This window comes from Xyrauchen texanus, chromosome 1, assembly GCF_025860055.1.
Source record: "Xyrauchen texanus isolate HMW12.3.18 chromosome 1, RBS_HiC_50CHRs, whole genome shotgun sequence".
Lineage (NCBI taxonomy): Eukaryota > Metazoa > Chordata > Actinopteri > Cypriniformes > Catostomidae > Xyrauchen > Xyrauchen texanus.
In genome coordinates this window covers 25,941,301-25,967,573 of record NC_068276.1, presented here as the reverse complement: position 1 = coordinate 25,967,573, position 26,273 = coordinate 25,941,301, and the positions used below count along the sequence as shown (strand labels likewise).

The 26,273-nt window shown below is 36.2% G+C and overlaps 1 protein-coding gene across 9 annotated transcripts in view; it reads right to left on the bottom strand.

The window, feature by feature from the left end:
• LOC127622779 (coiled-coil domain-containing protein 102A-like) overlaps window positions 1-13,399 on the bottom strand; it is a 100,711-nt gene extending 87,312 nt beyond the window's left edge. For 2 of the 9 annotated variants that reach the window (XM_052096898.1, XM_052097519.1), the window contains exons 1-3: window positions 13,253-13,395; window positions 10,281-10,513; window positions 9,378-9,539 (exon numbers count right to left, since the gene is read on the bottom strand). The gene's annotated coding sequence lies outside the window, so the exon portion shown is untranslated. Of the gene's footprint in view, window positions 1-6,873; window positions 7,164-9,377; window positions 9,540-10,061; window positions 10,164-10,280; window positions 10,514-12,967; window positions 12,983-13,252 lie in introns of those variants that run through there. The other 7 variants (XM_052096979.1, XM_052097067.1, XM_052097222.1 and 4 more) reach the window with 7 other exon arrangements.
• Window positions 13,400-26,273: the final 12,874 nt, after the last annotated feature.

The following is a 26,273-nucleotide window of genomic DNA, read 5'->3' as shown; positions in this document are numbered from 1 at the left end:
GGTAAGTTTTACTGCAAGTATGAATTATATATATTGTAATTAAATATATTTCAGTTGCTGAAATCTTGAGACAATCAATCAATCTACAGTGCTGGGAAAAAGTATTTGCCCCTTTCCTGATCTCTTTTATTTTTATGCATTTTTCATAATAAATTGTTTTTTATCTTCTGATAAATGACAATGTAAAACAACGGCACCCTGAGTAAAACAAATACAGTTTTCAAATACATATATATATATATTTTTTAACTCAATCAAAAAAGTTATCCAACACCTATATCACCCATGTGGTAAACTAACTGCCTCCTTAAACTTAATAGCTGGTTGTGCCTACTTCAGCAGCAACAACTCCAACCAAATGCTTCCAATAACTGGAGATCAGTCTTTCACAATGCTGTGCTGGAATTTTGGCCCACTCTTCTTTGCAGAACTGCTTTAGTTCATCCACATTGGAGGGTTGAGCATGAACTGCCCGTTTAAGGTCCTGCCACAGCATCTCAATTGGGTTCAAGTCAGGACTTTGACTAGGCCCCTCCCAAACTTAAATTTAGCTTCTTTTGAACAATTCAGAGGTGGACTGTGATTTACGCCAGGACCTGTCTTTCAAACAGTTCCACTTTCGACTCATCAGTCCACAGAACATTCTCCCAAAAGGTTTGAGGATCATCAAGGTGTGTTTTGGCAAAATTCAGATGAGACTTGATGTTCTTCTGGGTGATGTTTTTGACACTACTGTGCCAAGTTATCTCTATTTGGAGATAACAGCTCTCACTGTGGTTCTTTGGAGTCCCAGAGCCTTTGAAATAGCTTTGTAACCCTTCCCAGACTGATCTATTTCAATCACCTTTTTCCTCATAATTTCTGGAATTTCTTTCGAACTTGGCAAAGAGTGCTACTGAGTAGGACCTTTTAGCCAACTTCATGCTGCTGAAAAGACCTATTTAGGTGTTGATTTGATTGGCAATCAGGCCTAGGTGCGTCTAGTTCAGATGAAGCCAATTATGAATGCAGTTTCATAGATTTGGAGATTTAGTAACTAAGGGTCAAATACTTTTTCAAACAGGCTTAGTTGGTATAGGGTAATTTTTTGCTTCAATAATTAACATTATCATTTAAAAACTGTATTTTGTGTTTACTCAGATTGCCTTTGTTTTATGTTCGATTTTGTTTTAATCTTTGAAAATTGTGTATGACACATACACAAAAACAGAAGAAATCAGAATGGGCCAAATACTTTTTCATAGCACCATATTTCAGTTAATTTTAAAGAATTATACAGTGGAGGACAGGTATATTAACTTACACATTTCTTAATAATATCCAACAACCTGATGTGACCTCTAGTTATGAATGGAGAAAATTGAGGTTGCGTCACATCATTCTGTGGTTCAGCCAGAGAACACAAAATCCATCAGCGGAACACTCTCCACCAAAAAGAAAGCAAACATCCCTATTTCTCTCCCAAACTTTCCTTTGATTAAAGGATAGAGTGCTATAAACACAGCCATAAAGTAAGTTCATTTTAGACAGACAAACACATTTTTCTAGCCACTTCTGCACTTTCACAAGGCTGGAAATATAGAACTGCTTTATGATCAAATTGAAGACAAAAACCAATATAAACTGAACAGGAGGAATTGTTCAGACACATCCGCAAGTGGGAGATGAAGTGTCTATGGGGGTGGTCTTCTGTTGCTATTTGTGAGCTTTGAAAAAATGATACTGTTTGCAATGGAAAGTGTTCAAGGCCAAAAACAGATGAAGCAGATACAAAAGATGAGCACATAAGCAAAGTCTATCAACTTCTGACAGCACAGCATGGAAAACTCCCTTACCCAAGGGGACTTTTCACTGATTGATGATGCTTATTTCCTTCAAAGTTTACACCGATCAGCCAAAACATTAAAACCACCTGCCTAATATTGTATCAGTCCCCCTCATGCCACTAAAACAGCACAAACCTGCATCTCAAAATAGCATTCTGAGGTGCTATTCTTCTCACAACAATTGTACAGAGAGTTTATCTGAGTTATTGTAGACTTTGTCAGTTCTAACCAGTCTGGCCATTCTCCGTTGACCTCATAATCAACAAGGCATTTCTGTCCACAGAACTGCCACTCACTGGCAGTGATGTTTTTTTTTTATTTTGGCACCATTCTGAATAAATTCTAGAGAATGTTGTTTGTGTGAACATCCCAAGAGAGATCAGCAGTTACAGAAACACTCAAACTAGCCCATCTGGCACCAACAATCATCCATGCGATCCAGGAGAGTTAGTTAATGTTCACATCAACCATCAGAATGGGGAAAAAATGTGGTCTAAGTAGGGCTGGGTGATAAAACGGTATCAATATTTATCATGATAAAAAAACTCCATGATATCGATGATAAGCTTTTGAGTAATTTTCGATATTTAGCCTGTGTTCTACATCTAGACATGCATGTTGCTAAAAATGCTAGCAGTTTGTCTTTCTTATCGTATGTTTCCACTGGCGCGTAGTGTGCGAATGTGAGCGCTTTCAATTCCTGCCTATGGAAGTCGAGCGTCAAGCTCGTGTGGTGGATTGTAAAATTGACAGAAGAGAGGGGCAAGCGGTTCCCTAGTGTTGGGAGTGGCTTTGTGCAGATTTCTTCTGCTTCAGTGGAAACGCAGCCTCAGACTGTATGAAGTTGCTATTGCCTTCGCTACACAGGTCACCACGTTCCCGTTCCGGACCCCAGATTGATTCCATCTTGACTGCAAGACATCATGATGATGCGCCCTCTCGTTTTCTCAAATGAGCAGCGTGACAAAACAACAGTGCCGGTTACATCATATCTGATCTTTCTGCACTATATTCTTGAATATTTTTCTCTAGCACTGAAACACGCTTCACTGATACCCTGTTCCGGGCTGCACCTGCATCCTCTTTTCCCCACATGCGTAAACATGAAGTGCGTGTTTCCAGAGCGCCTTCAGATCATAATGTTTTTTCTTTCTAAACTTAGTTTTATTAATCAGCATGTTCCAAGCCTTTAATAATAAACAAATAGATTTCTGTTCTAATTTTGTGAAATTATTCAGATTTCATCATCTCTGACAAGGATGAAAGACAAAACAATTACTAGTTTGTAGTCTAGTCTCTCACTTTAATGAAAATAGAAAAATGGTCCATTCAGACTTTTACATTTTCAAAAGTTTCTCTCTTGAGATACCCCTGAACACCCATACAGTATCATTCCTCAGTCACAAGGGCTTCTATGCCCCCATACTTGGATATCTGTATGTACAGAAATATGAAAATACATTTAATGTAATATATATACAGGTGAAACTCGAAAAATTAGAATATCGTGCAAAAGTTCATTAATTTCAGTAATTCAACTTAAAAGGTGAAACTAATATATTATATAGACTCATTACAAGCAAAGTAAGATATTTCAAGCCTTTATTTGATATAATTTTGATGATTATGGCTTACAGCTTATGAAAACCCGTTTCACCTGTATATACCTTCATTATGATTAAAAATGAACAGATCATCTTATAACATTCATATCCCACTGCACTCAATTGATAAACTCTATAAAATATTGTTATATTTTCATAGAAGATCCCTCAGACAACTGCATAGGCTGTGCCTGGGCCCCAGACTGGAATTTGGAAATTCAAAAAAATGTGCAATGTGCAAATGTGATTGAATATCGTGATACATTTTTTGCCATATCGCCCAGCCCTAGGTCTCAGTGATTTGGACCATGGCCTGATTATTGGTGCCAGATGGGCTGGTTTGAGTATTTCTGTAACTGCAAATCTCCTAGGATTTTTACGCACAACAGTCTCTAGAATTTACTCCAAATGGGGCCATAAAACAAAAACATTAATAAACACATCAGAGCAAAAAGCATTATGTACTGTATATATCGGGCAACATGTCGGTCAACTTAAAAAGTGAGCCGTTGTGCATCAGTGTTAGTTTTACAGTGTTGGTGGGACACTTATTATTTCTCTCAGGAATATTGTGTTGTATTAGACAGATATCATCAACACCAACTGCACTGCATCTGTGACTAACCATTAAAGTGTTGTAAACATGTCTGCTTAAGGCTCAACAACAGAGAAAGTGCTGGGCCAAAGAGTGTTATGGGTGTTCAAGAGGAGAGGCTTTTTTCACCATGTCAGTTGTCAAGCTTGTGAAAAGCCTCCCTCTATTGATTTGAGGAGATCCAGAGCAAATCTGCTTAAACAGAATGTCTTTGAATCTCAGATGATTGTTAAGATAAATCATCTTCATTGAGGTCCGGTTCAGCAGTATTCGCAGTCAAAATGCATTCTTGCCAAGCACACATAGCGGTGTTCTCAATGGACAGAATCATACAGCTGTCTTTAAATCAGTCAACCACGAACCCACTGACAAGAAATCTGAGGACACTTTGGGGACCTTAAGCTGATTGTATCTCCTAACACAACAATGAAAGAAATGTCTCACACCAGCATAAATTAAAGCCATGTCATGGTTTTCTCATCTATATCCTCAGTGGTAAAACACAATATCCACACAATATCTACCAATTCCATGCCAGATATCGTCCAGTCAGAATCCTTCACTCGCCCTCTGAAGGTATGATAATTATACCCATATCTGCTAAAATATTAACCCTCTGGGTTTTGAGGGTGTTTTGGGCCCTGGATAATTTTGACATGCCTTGACATTTGTGCAATTTTCATTTGCTTAAAAAAACAAATGAATGGCTAAAGTCTGATAACACTGTATTCAGCACAAACTGTGCAACAATAATATGTGAGCAACATGTGTGTACATGCTTGTATTTTTGAGAAAATAATGTTTATGTATGGTTTTTTTAAATTAAAATTCTAAGTCATTCAAAAAAGGCCATATAACACATAATAAACATTTGTCCACAAGACTTTTGAGAACTGGATCTTGGAGTTTTTGCTACAACATTATGTGAAAACCATCCTGATCACTCATTAATACAAAACAATATAGTAATTTAACTTTTGTAAGACATGTTTAGTGTTAGAAAGGTCATATGCAAGGAGGCGTGAACTATCATGAATATTGATGTAATTCACACCTGAGGAGACAAAAGACCCCTCCCCTGGGCCTATCAATGAGGAATGTGACAGAAAGAGAATGAATGTGAGGAGACTTAATGAACAAAATCAAGTTTTAAGTTAAAAAGTAATCTGACTATATATTTACTTTACATAAAGACTTTACTTTTTAAAAGTTTACTACCATTTAAAAGAAGTCTCTTCTGCTCACCAAGACTGCATTTATTTGATCCAAAATACAGTAAAAACAGTGATATTGTGAAATATTTTTACAATTTAAAAGAACAGTTTTCTATATGAATATATTGTAAAATGCAATTTGTGATCAAAGCTGAATTTTCAGCATCATTACTGCAGTCTTCAGTGTCCATGATCCTTCAGAAATCATTATAATATGCTGATTTTCTAATATGGGCATATTTAAAGTGCATTTTACTCATTTAACCTGAACACATATTTGCAAGCACAAGCTTTGTTGATGATGAGGCAGCATAAACATTAGTTAAAATATAATCTAAGCATTCATATTATTTTTATCTCATATTATATATCATTGTGGCAGGGCGGAGGGTGGGCCGGGTCGTGATCCTACACACTAGGTCCCGTATTAGGCTAATCAAGCCTCCCGAGAGGGATAAAGGTCGACTGCAGGGGATCGTGCGGGACAGAGAGAGATCATTTACGGACATGTCTGTCATGTGTGTGTTGGTGTCCTTGTTTTAAGTTGCTAATTAAAATATTATTTACATTGAAAAGCCGGTTCTCCTACAGAACACTAAAGGTCATCTTTTTAGTCATCTTTGACCCACTTTAAATCATATGAACACATGTGAACACAAGATGCTGTAAACATGCTTCTCTAATAGTGCCCATGAACATGAAACAAACCTTCACTGAAAAACTACTTAAATTTCAGGTTGTTTCTTACCAAAACCTGTCACATGCCCCCAGACAACTTGGCAAATGATGCTTTCATGATACTTTTCAGTCCTCCTTAAGCTTTAAAATGAGTCACTATCACTTCCCTTTCTACTGAAAAAAATGAATTTAAATTTTTGGGTGAACTACTCCTTTAAGCTCTTTAAATAGAATATGCCTTATTTACTGTCTGACAAGCCTTAAAAAGGTCTTGACTGAACATAATATCCCAAACCAAAATCTCCAAAATTCTTTACATTTGCAGTCTGTGAAGGATCCGGTTCCTCTAACAGTCCAAATCTCTAGGCTTGTGTGGACTCACAGAGGGGCCTCTTTAATAACCACTGTATGCCACAGCCCTTCCCTCTCAAACCCACAGACCACTGCTATGGTGCATCTGGCAGACTGCTTATGGGCCTAGGGTGCAAGCTAATTGGCCACAGGGAGGCAGAGAATATCCAATGATGTAGTGCATTTATTCCCAGCTGGATTGGCCTCTACTGCAGGGCTAAAAGGTGACTTATAACCACTCTGAAGATCTGTTGAATAGTTGTTTCTACAGTAAGGAGAGTGAGGGGCGTCATGCGCTCCTGAGACAACATCCTTTTGACTCTGACCCCCATTCTTTCAGACTTCCTTCCTGCAGCTCCAACAGTAAAGTGCCAATGATCTTTATCGAGATTGCCTTCAATATCCAACAGATGCAGGTTAACAGCAAATAGGATCAGAAAAATTGTTGTGTTCATTTTATTTTTGTAATGCTTAGGCATAGATTGTTTTGTCTCATTAACATGAATAGCCTATATTGCGAATTTACATGTTCTCTTTTAAAATTTACAAGAAACAATTTTTAAGAAATTATAATTCAGAAAAACATTTCAAGTTCCACATGATACCTTCACAAACAACGGCTTTTTCCACATGTCTTTCAGAACAGCTCGTGTGGTCCTGACCAGGCTCTGTTAACTTAAGCACTGAGGTCATCACCATAATATACAGTCCAGAGACACAGCTGGGAAAGAGACAGAAGAACAGGAACACAACAAAAAAGGCCTAACGGGCTGAAAAAACATTACCTGTATGTGAGCACAGTATGTGCTTACCCAATGCTTATCTGAATGAGCTTGCAGACTGATGTAGTGAATATTGCAATAATTCAAAACAACACCAGTGATGAGGAGCAAAGCTGTAATGTGAGAGGAATACTGGTGCAATGAACATTAACAGAGCACCAGTTCACAAAATGGTACAACAGTCTTCATGCAAGAATAGGAATATTATTCTTAGTCTAACATTTATTCTCCAACAAAATATTTTTAAATATTTTCTGGTTACTATGGATGGGACGATACGGTTATCTAACGATTTGGTTTGATATACGATATGAGGTACATGATTCAATATTATCTTGATTCGATATGATTATTGATCGACCAATATGGGTTTTTTAATGGCCGATGCCAATATTATATCGGATAGCAGGGTGCCCGATAGGTTGATACAATGCCGATATATCACACAATTTAATATAGTAAATAAACAAAAATTGCTAAATGTTTTTTAACACACTCTTATTTAGCACTATATTTACTTAATTTCACACAAAACTTTAACTTTGTAAAAAATAATCTACAAAAAATATATTGCATTTTAAATTTCAAATTTGGATTTTATACAAATTTTGAATTTATTTGCACATGAAGATATTGCTAATATATTAGGAAGGAAATAACAGTACACACATTGTACATACAGTGCACACTGAATATGACATTTACTTACAGCACACGTGAAGTGCTTTTACTTTGAAGATGCACTCACGTGCTTGTGCGGATCCAGCCAAAATCTTTCTAGCAAGTCAGTCCACTGGCGGCCATTTTTGGAACGCTCCCGGTAGACTATTTCCACTCATGCCAGAGCAACTCCTATCTACTTGAATGGGGAAAACCGAAATCTAAAAACTTTTGGTCAAGATTATGATCAAAGAACATATTTCAAATCAGCAGGAAAATCTGACAATGCTGGAATCATAAATTGTGCTTCTTTAACTCAGATTACACAAAAAAAAAAAAACATACATTTCCAGGATTGTATAGCTAATGCGCGTTCTCGAGATGATTGACAAGCGATGTCTGTATCTAAAAGGTGATTGGCTCTTTTACCAGTAAGTCAGGCTTCTATTCTACATCTGTTGACCATTGGGAGCTAGAGCCTCTTGGTTGGGCTTTCCAATTTATCCCATTAATTTTAATAGAAGTGGCCCGTCTCTGCTGAATAATCTCTGATCCAGCACGAGCAGCAATCTCCTGATAATTTAAATGGTTAGGATCGTCACAAACTGCCAGCCATGATTTGTGAATCAGAGGAACTTTTGATCCTGATCCTGAAGTTTTAATTCTGGCTGATAGAATATGCACTTCAGAGGAAGATGTTAGATGAGTGCTCGAGAGGAAGAAACGTCTCTGTTACGCATGTAACCTCGGTTTCCTGAGACTCCATCCACTTGACATTGAGTAGTAACGCATATGGGGAGTGCCTTAATACACTACCTGTTTTCCCTTACGACAGAGTCGTATTTTCATGGGGTTTTTGAATTACATCGGTTTAAACGAGATATCTGCATATTTGTAAATGGTATGTAATAGAAGCTTTATTGTTATTTGCCTTTTATCATTATATTATTTATCATTATAAAAGTGACTGGGAACTGCTGGTTGAGCCAAATGCTTGGAAAAGTCTGTCCAAACATATGATTTGCAGTGTTAACTCATGCAGCATCCACTGGGGCAGTTATCTTGACCTGTCCTCAAGACCACAGGCTGAATTTTCTAAAAATGTATTATACTAAGCTTCATTTATTTCTCCAGGTCTTTAGACCAAAGGCAAACACAACATGGTCAGACCAATAAACCCACAAAAAGAGCAAATCCTGCATTATTGTCTCTACTCCCTCTGTAGCATAGGCTTCAATTGAATTCAAATACTTAGATAAAGACTATTAGCGGCAAAAGAAGGCAGTGGTATCATAAAAAAAAAACATTGCTATGATGACAGAAACTATCCCTTTAGCACAGAAACTCAAGTGTAGAACGAAACAACCTCACTGCTCTACGTACTTTGGTGTTGCCTTTGAAACATTTCAAACTTTTGAGGCTTCACCAGCACACTTGTACTAATCACACTGGATCACAGTGTATCATAGAAATGCTAATCATGAGCTTAGAAGCCCAAAGCTGTCACTTCCAATTAGGGGCTTCCACAGGAAAATCCTGACCTGACTATACCAAACAGCTAGAGAATGTAAAATTGTATCTGATGCCAAGAATTGTCAAGAGGCCACACAAAATTTCTGCGGTCACACAGAGCTGGCTGGAATTATCACAATAGGGGTGAGAGGTACCTCAAGAGGGCTGTAGGTCAATAAGCTCAACTCCAATGACCACAGTTTGGTTTCCTGCTGATCCGCTATCAGAGAGGTTGTATTTCACATTCAGAGATTAATCAGTCATTCAGAAGAAGCAGATCTCTTGTAGCCAATTAATTCTGTCTGCACATGCCTAAACTGGGTAAAACAGAAACATTTCCGTCAGAGGTTGCATTACAAATGTATCACATCTGATTATAGCCTATGATGATGGAGGGCTGAGAAAGGGAACCAGAAAGAAGAAAATGAAAGGTTTAAAGGTGAGCAAACTCTGCATGAGGAGTTAAGGGATGGGTATGGACCACTGGATGACGAATGAAAGTCAGATCAGGATGCAACTGAAAACAGTTGTTTTCTGTGAAAGTTGCAAAGCTCATAAAGGAATAGTTCACCAAATTTTTTTTACAAATAATTTACTTTCTCTAATGTTGCCTCCCATGGATCACAAAAGGAGATTTTAGGCAAATTGACAGACTAAGTCACCATTCACGTTTGTTGTATGGAAAAATTATTCAAAGTGAATGGTGGCTGAGACTCACATACCTACCAAAATCTTCATGTGGTATGGAACAGTATGAGGGTGAGTAAATGATGACAGAAACTATCCCTTTAGCACAGAAACTCAAGTGTAGAACGAAACAATCTCACTACCCTACGTACTTTGGTGTTGCCTTTGAAGCATTTCATCAAAATATGGGGAAAGGATGTGGGTTTTGTACATGAGCTTAGACAAAGAAGAGCTTTATAAATAAAAAAACAAACATGCAAGCACCTACTATGAAATCACAGTCACTCTCATTCTCTGGATTTCACGTCTACGTGCAGCCAGCATGCAGATAGGTCTGAGTTGTCTGAAAATGTGAGGTTGCGATCACTCACTCGAATTGTTCTCTTTTTAGCGAAAAGCAATGCAGAAAGGGCATTAGTGCTTTTTCGCCTTCCAACTGCCTGGCTAGCTGCCTCAATGCTTGGTGTGCTACCGTCACGGAAGATAATTCCTTGAGAAAGAGGGAGGGTCAGTGGCTTACAGAGGTATTTCACAAAGCAATCCACCATCTGCTGACCACTGCCAGGATGACAGGAGAAGTTGAGGGGTGTCTAGCAGGTTTTACCTTTAGACCAAAACAAGATGCATAATGAAATCAAGATGATGCAAAGGTCATTGACATCTAAATACAGTAATATCACTATTACAAAGATCCTGCTAGAGAAAGATCACAAAATCGTTTGCAGATTTAGTCTACCAAACAAACCATGACTGTTCTCTATTTTTAGATTTTAAGATCTAAAGACACAGAGACTTATTTTGCACAAGACCAGAGTCCTTGGAACTGACAAGCTATATTCAAACTCAATCTTGTCTGGTCATTGGACTTTGCAATTGAATGGTAGTGGTTAGGGCGCCACAGGGCAAGGCTCAGTGTGGCCTTGACTGTTCCTCTTTTTCATGAAGTGATGCAGAGGAGCAACTGAGAGAGAGGAGGAAGAAATCACTACATCTGTGGGCGACCAGAATGTTCCAAATGTGGGATCAAGAACACTTGTTTAAAAAAAACTGCTGCAGGAAAAAAACATGCAGACAGACAGACACAAAAGAAAGAGAAATATGTGAAACGTTGGTCCCATGTACAATAAATAGGCAAATTCTTTCCTCACACAATTTAAAATCTTTTCTGTGCATGGTGTGTTTTCAGAAAGCAAATCCATATTCCTGGATAATTATAACTCTGAAGGATAACATCCTTCAGCAGCTATTAGGGGATTTATTACCAAAGTGTATTTCTTGGTGGTCATGGATTTGCTATTCTGAGAATGGAAAAAGTGAGCATCGCTGTAGCTTTATGAAACTTGTGCGACCTCAAATTAAACACTGTTTTTGAGCGGAGGCGGTCCCCTTTTTTATCCGTTTTACAACTGGCAGGGCTCCAGACTAAAAAAATTACTTGGGAGCCATTGGCTCTTAAACTGAAACATTAAGGAGCCAAATGGCTGTTTTTAGTTGCCAAATAAGAGAATTGCTCGATTTAGATTGCTGTTCAGAAACAAGTTAGAAAGCCAAAGTAGTACAACAGCTGATAACCCATTAATCTGAGGTTTAATAAACAGTATTTATAGTTGAAAAAAATGAATTTGCATTCCCTTTTGTCTAAAATGTTCACACCTCTTTCAGAATTTATACAAATAAAATATTTTTTTATTTAGTACTGCTCTTCAGAATCTACATTACTGATAATTACATATATTAAGCACAGTGTGTTGTCTTCTTGAGCATCAATGGATGTTTGCACCTTGTGTAATAGTTGTGTACAAGTCCCTAAATTGTTCTAGGTGTCAAAAGCTTGATCAGTCAAGCAAAGAGGCACTGAGTTTGAAGGTAAGCCTTAAAATAAATCCACAGGTACACCTCCAATTCAGTACATCTCCTGTCAGAAGCTAATTGCCTAAAGGCTTGACATCATTTTCTGGAATTTTCCGAGCTGCTTAAAGTCACAGTTAACTTGGTGAATGTAAACTTCTGCCCCACTGGAATAGTGATATAGTCCATTAAAAGTGAAACAATCTGTCTGTAAACAATTGTTAGAAAAATGACTCGTTTCATGCACTAAGTAGATGTCCTAAACAACTTGCCAAAACTATAGTTTGCTAATATGAAATCTGTGGTTACAAAATTAGTTTTAATGACTTCAACCTAAGTGCAGTGTTGGGTGCAATGCATTACTAAGTAATGAATTACTGTAATTAAATTATTTTTCATTGAAAAATAATAAAGGGATGCCTTTGAATGTTTCAGTAATTTAAATAGTTAATTCTGATGCAATTGTGTTAAATACCATAAAGTCTATAGAACAATTGTACATAAAACAATAGTGAATTTAAAATCTAAATTTAACATCTAATGTTAAAATGTTTATGTTTTCTAATTTAACGCTGCCCCCTTAAATTCTTTGGCCAGTTCATGAATAATTTCTTTGATTTCATATAATTTATTTGAAGTTTCATGTCTATCCTGAGGTTGATAAGGGTTTTAGAAAGTAATTAGTAATGCAATTACTTTGCAGACAAAGTAATTAGTAATGCAATTTCATTACACTGTAGAAGGTTTAATTAGTAGTTAGTAATGAATTACTTTATTAGAGTAAGTTACCCAACACTGCCTGCTGTATGTACACTGTATATACAGCAGAAGAAGTGGATGGAGAGATAGCATTGTAGGTCTCTTTTGTTTCAAGACTAAATACATTCTGTACTTTTTCAATAAAGCATTGGAAGCTACAAACACAGCCCTTATAAAGTCTACATTTAAACGGATTGCCAAGGGTTCTTATGTTAAATTTAAGTCTGTAACATCTTAGATATGTCATACAACACGAATAAATGACTCCGTATTTAAACAAAAAGTTAACTTTGATCTGTACACTGAACAGTGTCTCTGTACCTGAATCAGCTTTAAGCTTTGCATTGCTGCCTTATTTACTTTAAGAGAATATAACCAATGTAATGCTATAAACACAATGTGATAACAGTTATAGAGAGAATAACAACAATGACACCTCCATAAACTTCACCTTTTCACCCTCCTTAGTGGTTCTTATTCAAGTAGCTCTTATTAACAACTACGTTTCCAACGGGGTCACTCAATGGATCAAGATAGTTTTTGTTACAGGGACACGTCGGTTGTAGAGTAAACAGCGAAGCAATTTACGGGTAAACGGCATTTTTGAGAAGTTCAGCGTTTCCACATCGACGTCTGCGTACACATTTCTGTCGTGTTGAATGTCACTCGACACCGCTGCTCACCTAATTCACAGAAACACACTCTCTGATCACGCCCTGATCTATCATACACCTACCTGAACAATATGTGAAAACATGCAAGAAAATCCTCTGGCGTGTGTCACAGATGCCTGTTGTTGTTCCGATACAACAGTCGAGTTCAATCCACCGCGGATGTTCCAGCAGGAATTTTCCCAACGAAGGAAAAGCAGTGCGCGCGGAGGATGGAAGGGGAGGGATAACAGGGCGAAGGCGGTGCCTTGCCCGTCACCAAACTTCCAGTCTGAAGGATACAGCTTCACACATTCATTTTATTTTATTGTATTTATTTCATTTTTTATGTATTTATTTATTTTATATATTTTTTTAACAGCCTGTATTTTACCAAAATTTTGTTTTTAAAAAAATTACAATGGTAACCATTTATTACGCCAAAATACCATACAGTTATTTTTACTGCTGTGCACAATATTATAGTTTATCTAAAATGTAAAATTCTCTCATCATTTACTTTTCATACATTTACAGATGTGTACAAATTTATTTCTTCTGCAGAACACAAATAATTTTATTTTAGAAGAACATAGCTCTGTAGGTTCATATCATGCAAGTGAATGGTGGCCAGAACTCTTAAGGTCAAATAACACATAAACGTATCATAAAAGTAATCCATATGAATCCAGTGGTTAAATCTATATCTTCAGAAGTGCCATAAGTGTGGGTGAGAAATAAATCAATATTTAAGTTATTTTTTACTATACATTCTCCTCCCTGCCCAGTAGGTGGCGATATGCTCGAAGAATGTGAATCACCAAAAACAAAAGAAGAATTTTAGTCATATGTATTACTTTTATGCTGATTTTATGTGCTTTTGAAGCTTCACAATTTTGGTACCTACTCACTTGCATTGTGAGGACCTACAGTACTCAGATATTCTTCTAAAACTCTTTGTGTTCAGCAGAAGAAATAAAGTCATACACATCTGTGACGGCATGAGTGTAAATGCTGAGAGAGTTTTCATTTTTGGGTGAACTATTCCTTAAATACGGTGTGTGTTTCCTTCAAACAGTGCAAGAGGCTTTCAGTCTTTCTATTTTTTTGTTGTTGTTTATTAAACTTTTTTTGTTACTGCAGAAATATTTGCAATAACAGTACAACTATAGTCAGTTTCGATGGACCTTAGTTACCACTTAAATTGTTATGTATGTTTGGTTGTTATTAGGTTTGGATGTAAGTAGGATATCTCTAAAGTAATGCTTATTCACTGACCATGTGTTAGTCTTCCACTTGCTACATTCAGAATGGCAAGGCAATAGTCCTTTTTCCATAATTTTAGGATAAAAAGCCTCTCAGTCATTTTGTGTAAAAAAAAAAAATACAAGTTAATAGGGGTATAATGTATGACTGGGTCTAAGGGAGGACTATTGTTGGAAAATTTTACATTTTACGCATAATCCTTTAGTCAAATCTTTTTTTTCTTTCTTTTTTTTAAAGAACTTTAAATTTTTTCCAGACATTAGACTGGCAGTGTAATTAAAGGTAATTAAATTCTTGGAAAAACAACAACAAAACACAAACACACACACACACACACACACACACACACACACACGTAGAGACTAATACCGTGTAATATTCATGCAAGAAGTAAAGAACCAAAACTGGAAAAATTTACCATTTGTAAACGTACTTGGCAAAATAGGATTGAAGGGAATAGGAGAGAAACTAAATGCAGGGCTATTCATAAACTGAATTGATTTGTACCTTTTTTTAAATGCATAAAAGTGCAAAAACAGCTATGATTTATTAATGTGCTAAATTTTCGCCTGACACAAGAAGAATGCCAGGAGGAAAGAATCTAGACACATTTGGTGACCTCGGCTCGGCCTGCAAATGAAACAACACAGTGGGAGACAGAGGGGGTGTAAACAGTATAATTGGTAGCAAAGGGAGGGAATATGTCAGTAAGATTGTATTCATTCAGGGGAGTCACAAGAGAATGAGTGGAAATTAAGATGAAGTTGATGTACAAACAGGATTTTAGGCAAATTAGTGCAATGATTCTGTCACAACACAATCATTCACATTTGCAGAACATCTTAATTTAGGTTGTAAGAACCGTATTCAACAATATGGTAGGCATACACATTGAGAAATTTAGGTATAGCGTTTGGCATATAACCACAGTTGAAATCTGGCTGGGGAATCCCTGCCAGTAAAATTAAATTCCAGTAGGGGGAGCCATGTCCACAAACCCTAACCTAGAATGCCCTAGACTTTTATACAGTAAAGACTATAATTGCTTTAAAAAATGCTCCATCTCAACATTTATAAGTATTTAATACTGTGCAATAGGCTAAAATGCACCACAAAAAAAACTAAATAATAATAATAATTATGGTCACAAAGACTTCTGCTTGCTTAGGCTTAGATTACTTCACACATTTATTGAGACACTGCTCAGAACAGACACATTGCACAATAGATCAGCTAGTAACTAGAAACATGGATACACATTGTTAAGAGAATGTATCATTTCTGGAAGCAGGGTTGTTTCATTTTCACATCTCATCAAAGCCAAAAATGTAAAATTGTAAAAGTAATTAAGAGGATATTAAAACAAATAACATACTTAATTGAATTACATTTTAAAATAACATTTTAATGTTCTATCACTTCAAGATTTAAGATGGCTACAAAAACAGAAGGAAAACCTGGTTTTGATATTTGCAATTGTAAGAATGTGATTGTCACAAAGTTATTTGGACAGAGCCAATGAGCTGAATATGCCCGGTATGCCAGATTGCCAGTCCAGCCCTGATTGTGTATATACTGTTTAAATTGTTCTGAATTTATTTTTAACTTTTTTTATATATTGGGTTGTATGCATTGACTAGCAATAATATGAGCAGCAAGGTTGTTGGATATATATGGAATGACATTGTGTGTGTGTGTGTGTGTGTGTGTGTGTGTATGTGTGTGTGTGTGTGTGTGTGTGTATGCGTGTGTGTGTGTGTGTGTGTGTGTGTGTGTGTGTGTGTGTGTGTGTGTGTGTGTGTGTGTGTGTGTGTGTGATATGATGCACTGGGCTTTTTAGAGAAATTATCACTGTCTGCCATGCTTACATAACATTTCTGCAAGTTACATTTTTTAATTTCCATTATTATCATTACTGTAGTATGACGATGGAGATTAATTATTTACTGAAAAATTTTGTTTGTCTTTTTTCATATTTATTATTGTATTATGTTGCATTTACTGTATTGCTATTGTTTTGTGGTCTCTATGTCTCTGCTGCTGTAACGCCTCAATTTACCTCCGAGGATTAATAAAGTAGTATTGTATTGTATCGTATATGAGGTAAAATAAAATCTGCTATGTACTTTCAAAACCTGTGAGTCTCTCTTTGTTCTCACAATTAAGCATATTAAGATTCTGATTTATTCCTCTTTATATGGGATGTGTTTGTGAAATAAAAAACTGCATAAGGAATATTTAAGATCAAGAAACAATTGTAAAGGATTGTGAAGGAATATATTCTAAATAATAGAGACACAAGAAAGATTTTTACCTCAAACAAAATGTTTAACTTCTGAATGAACTTTATGAAGATATATTAAAGGAAGATAATGCAAATTTGGTCTGATGAGGAAAAATCATGATTTTCTCCAGTAGAGGACAGTACTAATCACTTTACAGTATTTTCTTCCACTGCATCCTTTCTACAAGCACAGATGGAATCAATTTTTTTATTCATGCCAAACATCTTCCATTAAATTGTGACAACAAGAACAGTAGAAATAATAAAAACACACACACAAAAAAAAACAAATACAACAATTATCAAATAAAAAACCAAAAGCCAGAGGGAGAGAAAACAAAAAATCTATATAAAGGTTAAACAATGAAAGCATTTTTTGACTTTTCAATGATTTTTGTTTTTTATGCCCATCAAAGACATAATATAGAAGTTATAGTCAACCAGAAAAAGTGACAATAGCGGATTCTTACCCAAAGAGGTTAAAAAAAAGATTAAAAAAAAGAGGTGAGGTGAAAAATTATGTTTATAAACCAATAACCATGACAGTAAGGCCTGTTGGTGAAATCTTGCTAATTTAATGGGTAGTTAAAAATGCAATTCCTCCAATTGTATTAAAAACAAAATTAGGAATTATGTTCCAAATAGAGTCTGTATTTTTGATGAATCTTTTTATCCAATTTAATTTTAAAACATGGTTGAATAGGGTAAAGTCAACAACTCCAAGATATTATTTTTTGATTTTGTGTGGTTTATTTTCCATATGAAATTATATAATAATGTATCTAATAAGGAACATGTTGACATGATGACAATCCATTACAGAAAAGAGATAAGAAACTTTTGCTAGACCCTCTGCCTCAACCAGCGAGAGACAAATCCCTCGACAGTCAAAAATTGAACTTCTTTTTAATCACATCTTTAATGGGAATTAAATTAATTAGGTGTTGCAAATGGGTCAATGATTTCTTAATAATAGAAAATTGTTGCAATACTCTTCAAGGAAATGTCTAGGTTATTGTAAACGTAGCCCAGTTCCCTGAAAGGAGGAACGGAGATGTTATTTCATAGAATGATGACTAGTGTCTCTCCAGAGAGCAGTCCTGATTGGCTGATATTTATCGAAGTCCTGCCTCTAATTCACTAACGTGAAGCTGGGCAAATGACAGGCTCATCAGGAACTTCAACTGAAAAGGCGAGAGGATCTCTAAAAACCTTTTCAACCACAGTCATTTTGTGACATGCAGGGCCGGCCTGACCCAATAAACAAACTAAGCATTTGTTTAGGCCTCCGCGATTGGTTCGGGGCCCCCCATCACCCCCACTTGTATTATTTTTTGCCCATCGATTACTCTAATCAACAGTACACACAACTGTATCAATGAAACGTAGTATGTTTTGTTTCTAAATTTCTTATACCTAATTTTGGATGGAGGATTTTAAATTGTTTGTCAACTGCCAGGAGCAGTAGCTAGGTAACAGACGTCCAGCCATCATGAAGTGAGCGTACCCACCTGGATCAGAGAAATGCTGTTTTCCCTAATCAGACGATAGTGCATGCCAGAAGCATGGCCTCTTTTAATATTGTTTGCTACTTTTTGTGTGCTGGATTTTTTCGTATATGAGTCAGCACCGCAGACATCACCTCTGGAGAATCTAACAGCTCTAAAGCCATACACAAAGGGTGCAGGGTCTATTTTCTATGCCCTTTTTCAAGATCTGGAGGCTACATCAACACCAACTGACTCCATTAGGATGTCTTGGGGAGAGGAATGGGGGATTGAAATCGCAGAGGAGATATAGGAAGCCTGTTTGGACAATATCCATCGGAGCTCAGTCAATGTATGGCACAAATTGATTCAGTTTAAAGTGGTTCACAAGTTACACTTTTCTCCTGATGAATTACATAAGATGTCAGAAGTACAGTATCATCGCTGTTTAGCAAATGCCTTGTTGAGAATGGGTCAAAGAAAGTAGAGGATGCAGTAGACTCTTACTGCTCTGTTTGGATTTGTAAAACCAGAAAGCTCATACAAACAGACTTGAGGCACAAGCGGTTTCGCTATGTACATTAGGAAGGAAATTGATATTGCAATATTGAAGTCTGAGGTAGTACCCACCAGGGGTGGAAAGAGTACTGAAAAATAACACTCAAGTAGAAGTACTGTTACTTCTTAAAAAATTTCGTTTGAGTAGAGTAAAAGTAGCTGTCCTAAAAACTACTCAAGTAAGAGTAAAAGAGTAGCTCATTTAAACGTACTCATGAGTAGTGAGTATGGTGTACTGAGTTGCAAAACTAAGCCCCTTAATAATAAAAACAATATGCTGCAATTAAAAATTTTGAAATTCTCCTCCCTGCTCAGTCAATCTCCACTTTAACTTTCACTTTCTTCTACTTTTGTTTTTGGTGATTCACATTCTTCATCCATATCGCCATCTACTGGGCAGGGAGAAACATATCTAGCAAAAATAGACTTAAATATTGATCTGTTTCTCACCCACACCATCATATCACTTAAGAAGTCATGGATTTAACCACTGGAGTAACATGGATTAGGCTACTTTTATGCTGCCTTTATGTGCTTTTTGGAGCATCAAACTTTTGGCATCCATTCACCTGTTTTGTATGGACCAGAGCTGAAATATTCTTCTGAAAATCTTAATTTGTGTTCTGAAGAAAGAAAGTCATACACATCTGGGATGGCATGAGGGTAAGTAGCACATGGGGGCCACATTGTGATACACTTTTGAGATACAATGTTCAACGGTGATTTAGTTCTTGCATCTTTTAAGCCAAGAAATAGTTGTTTTCTCATTCTAATGCATGACGCACAATTTTCTGAAGTTTGTGACTGGTGGAATATTCTGTTGAAGTATTGCTCTAAAAAGGTTGATACTTTTCAATCAGGCATTAAAAAAACATGATTAAGGCTCCGCATAATTACAAATTATTTTCTGATACTTTCCTGATAATTTATGATTTTCTGAATACTTTCCTGATAATTTATTATACAAATTAACACAATCTCTACATCAGGGGTCAGTATTCAGTATAAAAAAACTAACACTATTATTACAAATATTATTATTTTTAAAATATGATTATAATTTATTCTATTACATTAACACTTTTAAAGCTACTGAAGTTATTTGGCCAAAAAAAGTGAGTAGTTTTCTCATTTCCTTGTAATTGTTGTTTGATTAATAGACTTTATATGACATACTAGACAGTGCTCAATTCGATTACGTGTACACTTCAAGTCCAACGTTTGATATGTCCAACAACATACGTTCACTTTAGACCAAACCCACTGCATTTACATTAATGCTTCATCAAGACAGGCATTGGTGGAATTATTAAATGTATTTGATTGTTTAGGCATGTAACTGCATTAGCGCTCAAATATTAGCACCTGTCACGCAAACAGCATGCAGAGACAGACTTCAGGAAATAATCTTTTATAATTGAACTAGATCAATCAACCAGTGGTTGTCTGTGCGATTGTTGTAATGAACAACCCTGTGTATATCATGGGCTAAGTGTGGAAAATTACTAAAAAGTTTATCATCGATATCGCGGACATCTCTCTTTTTTTCGATAAACATCAAGACCATTAAATGCCCAGCCCTATTGATAATATTGCATTAATCTCTCACAGCAGCCCAATAATCTCATCGATAGATAGTTAAATTACAGGCTACGTTATAGACACAGAATCTAATAAGCAGAAATATGAAATTTACCTCAATATGTTTCTTAAAATTAGAGGCAGGATTAATGCTGATATCTGGCTTGAGCAAGTTAAACTCACATGACACGATCAAGCAATTGGCCTTTTTCACTTTGAAAAGCCCTTTCAGGTGCAGCTTTGATGGTCAGGTGTTGAACTATGCTTGAGGCTTCTCCAGGATCCAAAACAGTTGGCGACAGATTTGCAGCTGCTGTTCAAGTTTTTTACATGTGATTTGATTTGACGGGAGTCATGAGACTCTCCCTAGATAATCATGTTGATAGATACAAATTTAATCAGGACAGGAAAGTAGCGAACACAAATGGTGGGAAAATAGCACGTAAAAATACAGTTACAGCACTTAAAATTTTCTCAAGTAAAAGTATAAAAATATTAAACTACTTAAAAAAGTACAATTCTTGGGAAAAATTAGTTAATTACAGTAACGTGAGTATTTGTAATTTGTTACTTTACACCCCTGCATTTTGATAATGAGGAATAGCATATAAAAATGAACACAAAATAAATGCCCTGTCCATGCAGAAAATACATGATTGAAGATCAGTGCATCAAAGATCAGTGATGCACTCTGCATGCATTAAAACCAAACAATTACGTCACCAGAATGTTACTGCAGAGCAGATGTGATGGTTTCAATTTCCTGTCTGTTGCTCTACCTGTTTTTCACCATTGTGTTCTATCGCACTCTGAACATACAATGACCTCTTGCTAATTGTTGAAAGTAAGCATAGGGTATACTGAAAAAAGTAAGATGATTGGCTTACATGTTTGCTCCCCTGGACTGCTGGCTTGCCACATCACAGAAATTTTAATCTGCAAGTGGGACAATACATTTTATATACACAAAGTATATTTATTGGTCAGAAGTGCTGTCAAAAGTGAGCACAGTCAGTGTCAACCAGGAACTTACACTTATGATATTTTCGTTTGCAAATGTTGAATTCAACCAGCTCAGACCCTTGCATTCCTTGCAATGTTTGAACATGTTTATGCACAACAGTAACGCTCTGTCGGCATTAAGGGAAATATCCCTACACGTAAACTGATTTTAGTGTATTTGTTTCATACATTATGGTTTTAAATGTTGATCAGTGTATTGAAAATTACTTTTAAATCTTTTCATTTCTGTTATCATATCTCCCTTTTATTTATTGGAATCAGATTCATGTAGTGTTTATCACAGTTAAGTGATGTATTTTAAAAGTTGGCATACAGTGCTCATTATAATGGGGCATACGTTTTGCAACTGGGTACTCAGTACTTAACACTAATAATAGTACTTAATAATACAATAATCTTTTACTCTTACTTGAGTAGTTTTTGAACAGCTACTTTTACTCTACTCACACAACATTGTTTGGGAAGTAACAGTACTTCTACTTGGGTGTGATTTTTTACCCCTGAGTAGGCTATTATGAGTCTGACAATGATTGTTTTTTTCTGTCTCTTGTCTTTGTCATCCAGAGGAGGGCAAAACCAAACCATTGCTGGATCATGGTTTAGTGGTGGCAATATTTCTTTTGTGTCTGTTCTTTATTCTTACTGGTACAATGGCAAATGTCATTAATGATACCGTTTGTAAGATTACGGGTTTTACCCTCTGCTGGATGGCTATGGAATTGTTTCACACATTCCTATTACTCTCCCACCATGGGTCTTTTATTTGGGGGTTGGGGGCAGAGCGAGAGTGAAATTAATTAGAAGAATGACGGCAAATCTGGCTGATGCAAACTTTCTAAACTCCAAGGAGGACAAATGGCTGAGAAACAGAACAAGAGAAAAAGGTCAGATGAATATAAACTCAAAAAGAAGGATTATAAGTCGAGGACTAGGAGCCGTGTTAACGGCGAGGCTTTTCAATGGTGGACAGACCTCAGAGAGGTAAAAGGAATTAATGCATGAAATTGGGGGTGGAGCTTCCAAAGGAACACTGAAGGGAGGTGTGTTTGTTTTGGCAGTTGAGTTTGAATATCAACATTGTTTCTGAGGAATCACTGAGTGCACCTTTTAATCTTAAAGGTGCAGTATGTAAGACTCAGAAACCCTTGTTGTTAATGACACCTGTGGCCATTAAGTGAACTGCAGCAAGCTTCCTGTTGCTCATGCTCATGCTCGTGCACACACTCCATAAGGACATGAGTGAGCGAGCATCCAAAACAATGACGTAACACACAAAGAGACTGAACGTGATTCACTGGCATCATGCTGGCAGAATAGGTAACATAATTACATTTACACAGTCATGATTGTTTTACTACAAACTTTGAGACTAAACTAAAACTACTTATCAGCTAACAGCATACTGATACACAGCTACATACTACCGAACTATACCAGACAGTTTACTGTTGCACTGCAGTTATGTTGCACTACTGTATGTTTTGTATGTCATATGTTGTTCAACGATCAAGAAACCAGCGTATTTGCTTAAATTTATCCTGTATACCTGACTTTTAGTATACAGAGGAGATCATTGAAATTATTTGAAAGTTACGAAGCAAGGTAGCTTGCAATTCGTCAGCATTAGCAGGCAAGATAAAGTTAGCTAAAATTACACAGATTGCACTTATGGCACTATATTTCACATGCTTTGCAGTTATGTAAGCTTACCTGTCCAATGAGAAGAACACTATTTCAGGGTCGGTTTTGATCCCCAAAACTGAACGAATGTCCCTCTAGGAATCAGAATGCCCTGCCGATGTTCATTCTAGTTTTCGCTCGACCAGGGATGGATTACCAACCGGGCCAATGGGGCCAGTGCCCAGGGGCCCTTGACTACCAGTGGCCCTCGACTGCACGGGGGGGCCCTGGACTTTAAGGTTTCGATCCACTTTGGCGATTGGAAATTGTTTACATATTGCACCTTTAAGATAAACTATTTTAAAATATTACCAAGAATTTGATACTTTTCATATCCTATTTCAGGTGTTCCAGCTGTTTTGGTTTGTAGACTGCTCTGTACAGGTGATATTTATGGCTTAAGGAATATCGGGCCAAGTGATGATTTGACCAGTCCTTACCGTATTTTAGTAGATGTACTTAGTAAGGTGTAAACATGCAGTTATTCATGCATTCAAAAATATATTTATATATTTTTTTTATATAATTATTATTTGAAATCTGGATGTTGAATAATGACAAGAGCAGATTGGTTCATTACATTGTTAATATTTTCTTACTGGCTGTTGTGATGTTACATACATTATAGGCTCATGAAAAGAGTCAGAATTCTAGAGATGTCAAATAATTTATATATATATATATATATATATATATATATATATATATATATATATATATATATATACAGTATATATATATATATATATATATATATATATATATATATATATATATAGATAGATAGATATATAGATATTATTTATTTATTTATTTTTGTTGTGAATATTTTGTGGGATACAAATTTTATATTTTGCAGAGCTATAGTAAAGAATACAATTATTTATAGCTGTTGGTTTACTAAAAATGTGTTATAAGGTGACTGTGCTAGTGAATGTTATTAGGTCAGTTTTTATATGTAGACAACTTCAAAAAAATATTCTTCAAGGTGTATTTTCAGAATAAAAGTAAATGACGCATTGTTGACCTTTAAAGTAATTTTGTTCCATTCTTTACATTTAATTTGTACTTTTGTGTAACAGAGTTAAACACAAAATGGACTGAATTTTTATTTTACCTTTTAAATTGTATAATTTGTATGTCACTTTTTTGGTCTATGTGTGTTTCGGTTGATAGATATACAATATGTCTCTGTCTGATTGAAGGAGATGGCGTGGAACCCTATCATTTTCGCAAATTGACTATGTTATCTGCTATCTCTTGATTTGTGTTTCCTTCCTTTCTGCTCAGTATTTGGACTGCACTCCAAAACACAGTTTAAATACATGGGTGCGCCAACTAGACATTTGATAGTACAGTAGTTACATAACATTTAAAGCTGTCAGACATTTTTCCCAAGCAATGTCTCTAAAGGCTTCACAATAGAAGTGTGGCTCTGTGTCAAAGCACATTTTCTGATAAGTGTACAATCAATAAGCAAATGTGGAATTGTGAGCTTCTTTGATTTTGGGACTCTTCAGTACAGATTAAGGCAGCCCTGGCCACCTTTCACTCTAAGCTATAAATAAACCAGAATAATTAATCACTTGCAGCTCTGGCAGTCCCAGAAATGACCACAGGTCCCATGGGACCAGCTTTAAACAGCATGTCACTAGTCAACCAAATAATAATGCTGACAGAAGAATGACCAATTCCCAGAAGCAATCACAAGGCAAATGTATCTGATGATTCAGTCTTTAACCTTTTAACGACGGGTGGGTCGAAAATGACCCGTTTGAATATTTATTTACATTTCATTTATGTTTAATGCATGTTTAAACTGTGAAATGGTAAACTAATATTGACATCCAATATATAATTTGATTGGATCTAAAGATTTTGACGATCACAAAGTTACAACAATAAGATTTTATTAAACGTGTCAAGAGTGAAAATCCAAAAAGTTCTGTCATTGATTGTCTTCCAGCCAAACACAAATGAGCACAATCCTCCAAACTTCGGTATGCTTTTCATTGCGAGTACAATAAAATCCATTAGAGATGTTAGTCCAAATATGTACAAATATGAAGAAATATTGATAAATCTGTCTTTGTTCAGGTTTTATATATTTAATGCAAGTTATCATTCATGTTCATTCTCTGTGAAATCTTGCACTGTGTATAGTTTCAGTAGCAAAACACCCAAACATGATATTTACGAGGGTCTTACGAACAAAAATAAGCCCTCCCTCAAAATGTTCTGTGCAGTTGTGATTGTGTAGTCATGCTAAATAGCAAAACAGGACAGTTGACACGAGTGACATAAAGATTTGTGTCATCCATTTTGTCTCTGGATAAAGCCGGCCAGTGAAAAGCTAGATAATATTTGACTGATGGGTCGTGTAGCTAATGAAAAGACGAAAACAATGATATGAGGGTTGTATACATCCTTGATGCTGACTTGCACTTTTATGCACAATGTGCAGTTATAGCGTGTTACTGCCGTACTGTCGACAAAGAACTCGGCTTTTGGACCTGCGATCTGATCCACCCTCCATGGCTTCAGTCACCATCACTAAGGGTTTAGAGAACACGTAATCCCAAACTTTTTTCACCAAACCCCCTGTTCAACTGCACATCCAGGGGGCTCGGACATGTCATTCAAGCCGAAATGAACCACCCTCCCTGGCTTCGCTCACTGTGAGTTAGACCCTGGAGCACACGCGATGCCAATGCATTGACTTAGTCTTTTTTCACTACTTTTGCTTTGCCATTCACCCAGGATCTTTAGATCTTTATGTAATTTTCAAGCTAGAGCACAAAAAAGGCCAGATGTTAAGAGGTTAAATGATGAGGGTAATCCATCTGTTTGTTAGTCAGTTGAAAACCTCAACCTATTATCAGGTGACAGATAAACCAATGGCTGACCATAGATGAACGTTGCAGACATCACACAATCGCAGACACCACAATGACAAACAACGATGTCAAAACCTCCTGACATACCACAGCAGGATGAGAGTCAGAGAAAGAAAAACAGAAAGCTAGAGGAGGTTAAAAGAGAAGTAGAAATTGAATAAAGCTTGAAAGAGCGATTTGGAACAGCATGAACACAAACACAATGAGTTTGCAGTTTTTAAAAAGAAAAGATACAGTACAATAATAATCTCATTTCTACAAGCTATTTTAAATAAAACATAAAGATAAAAAACACAGTACATATGCATGATATACAGTATATGTATTTACC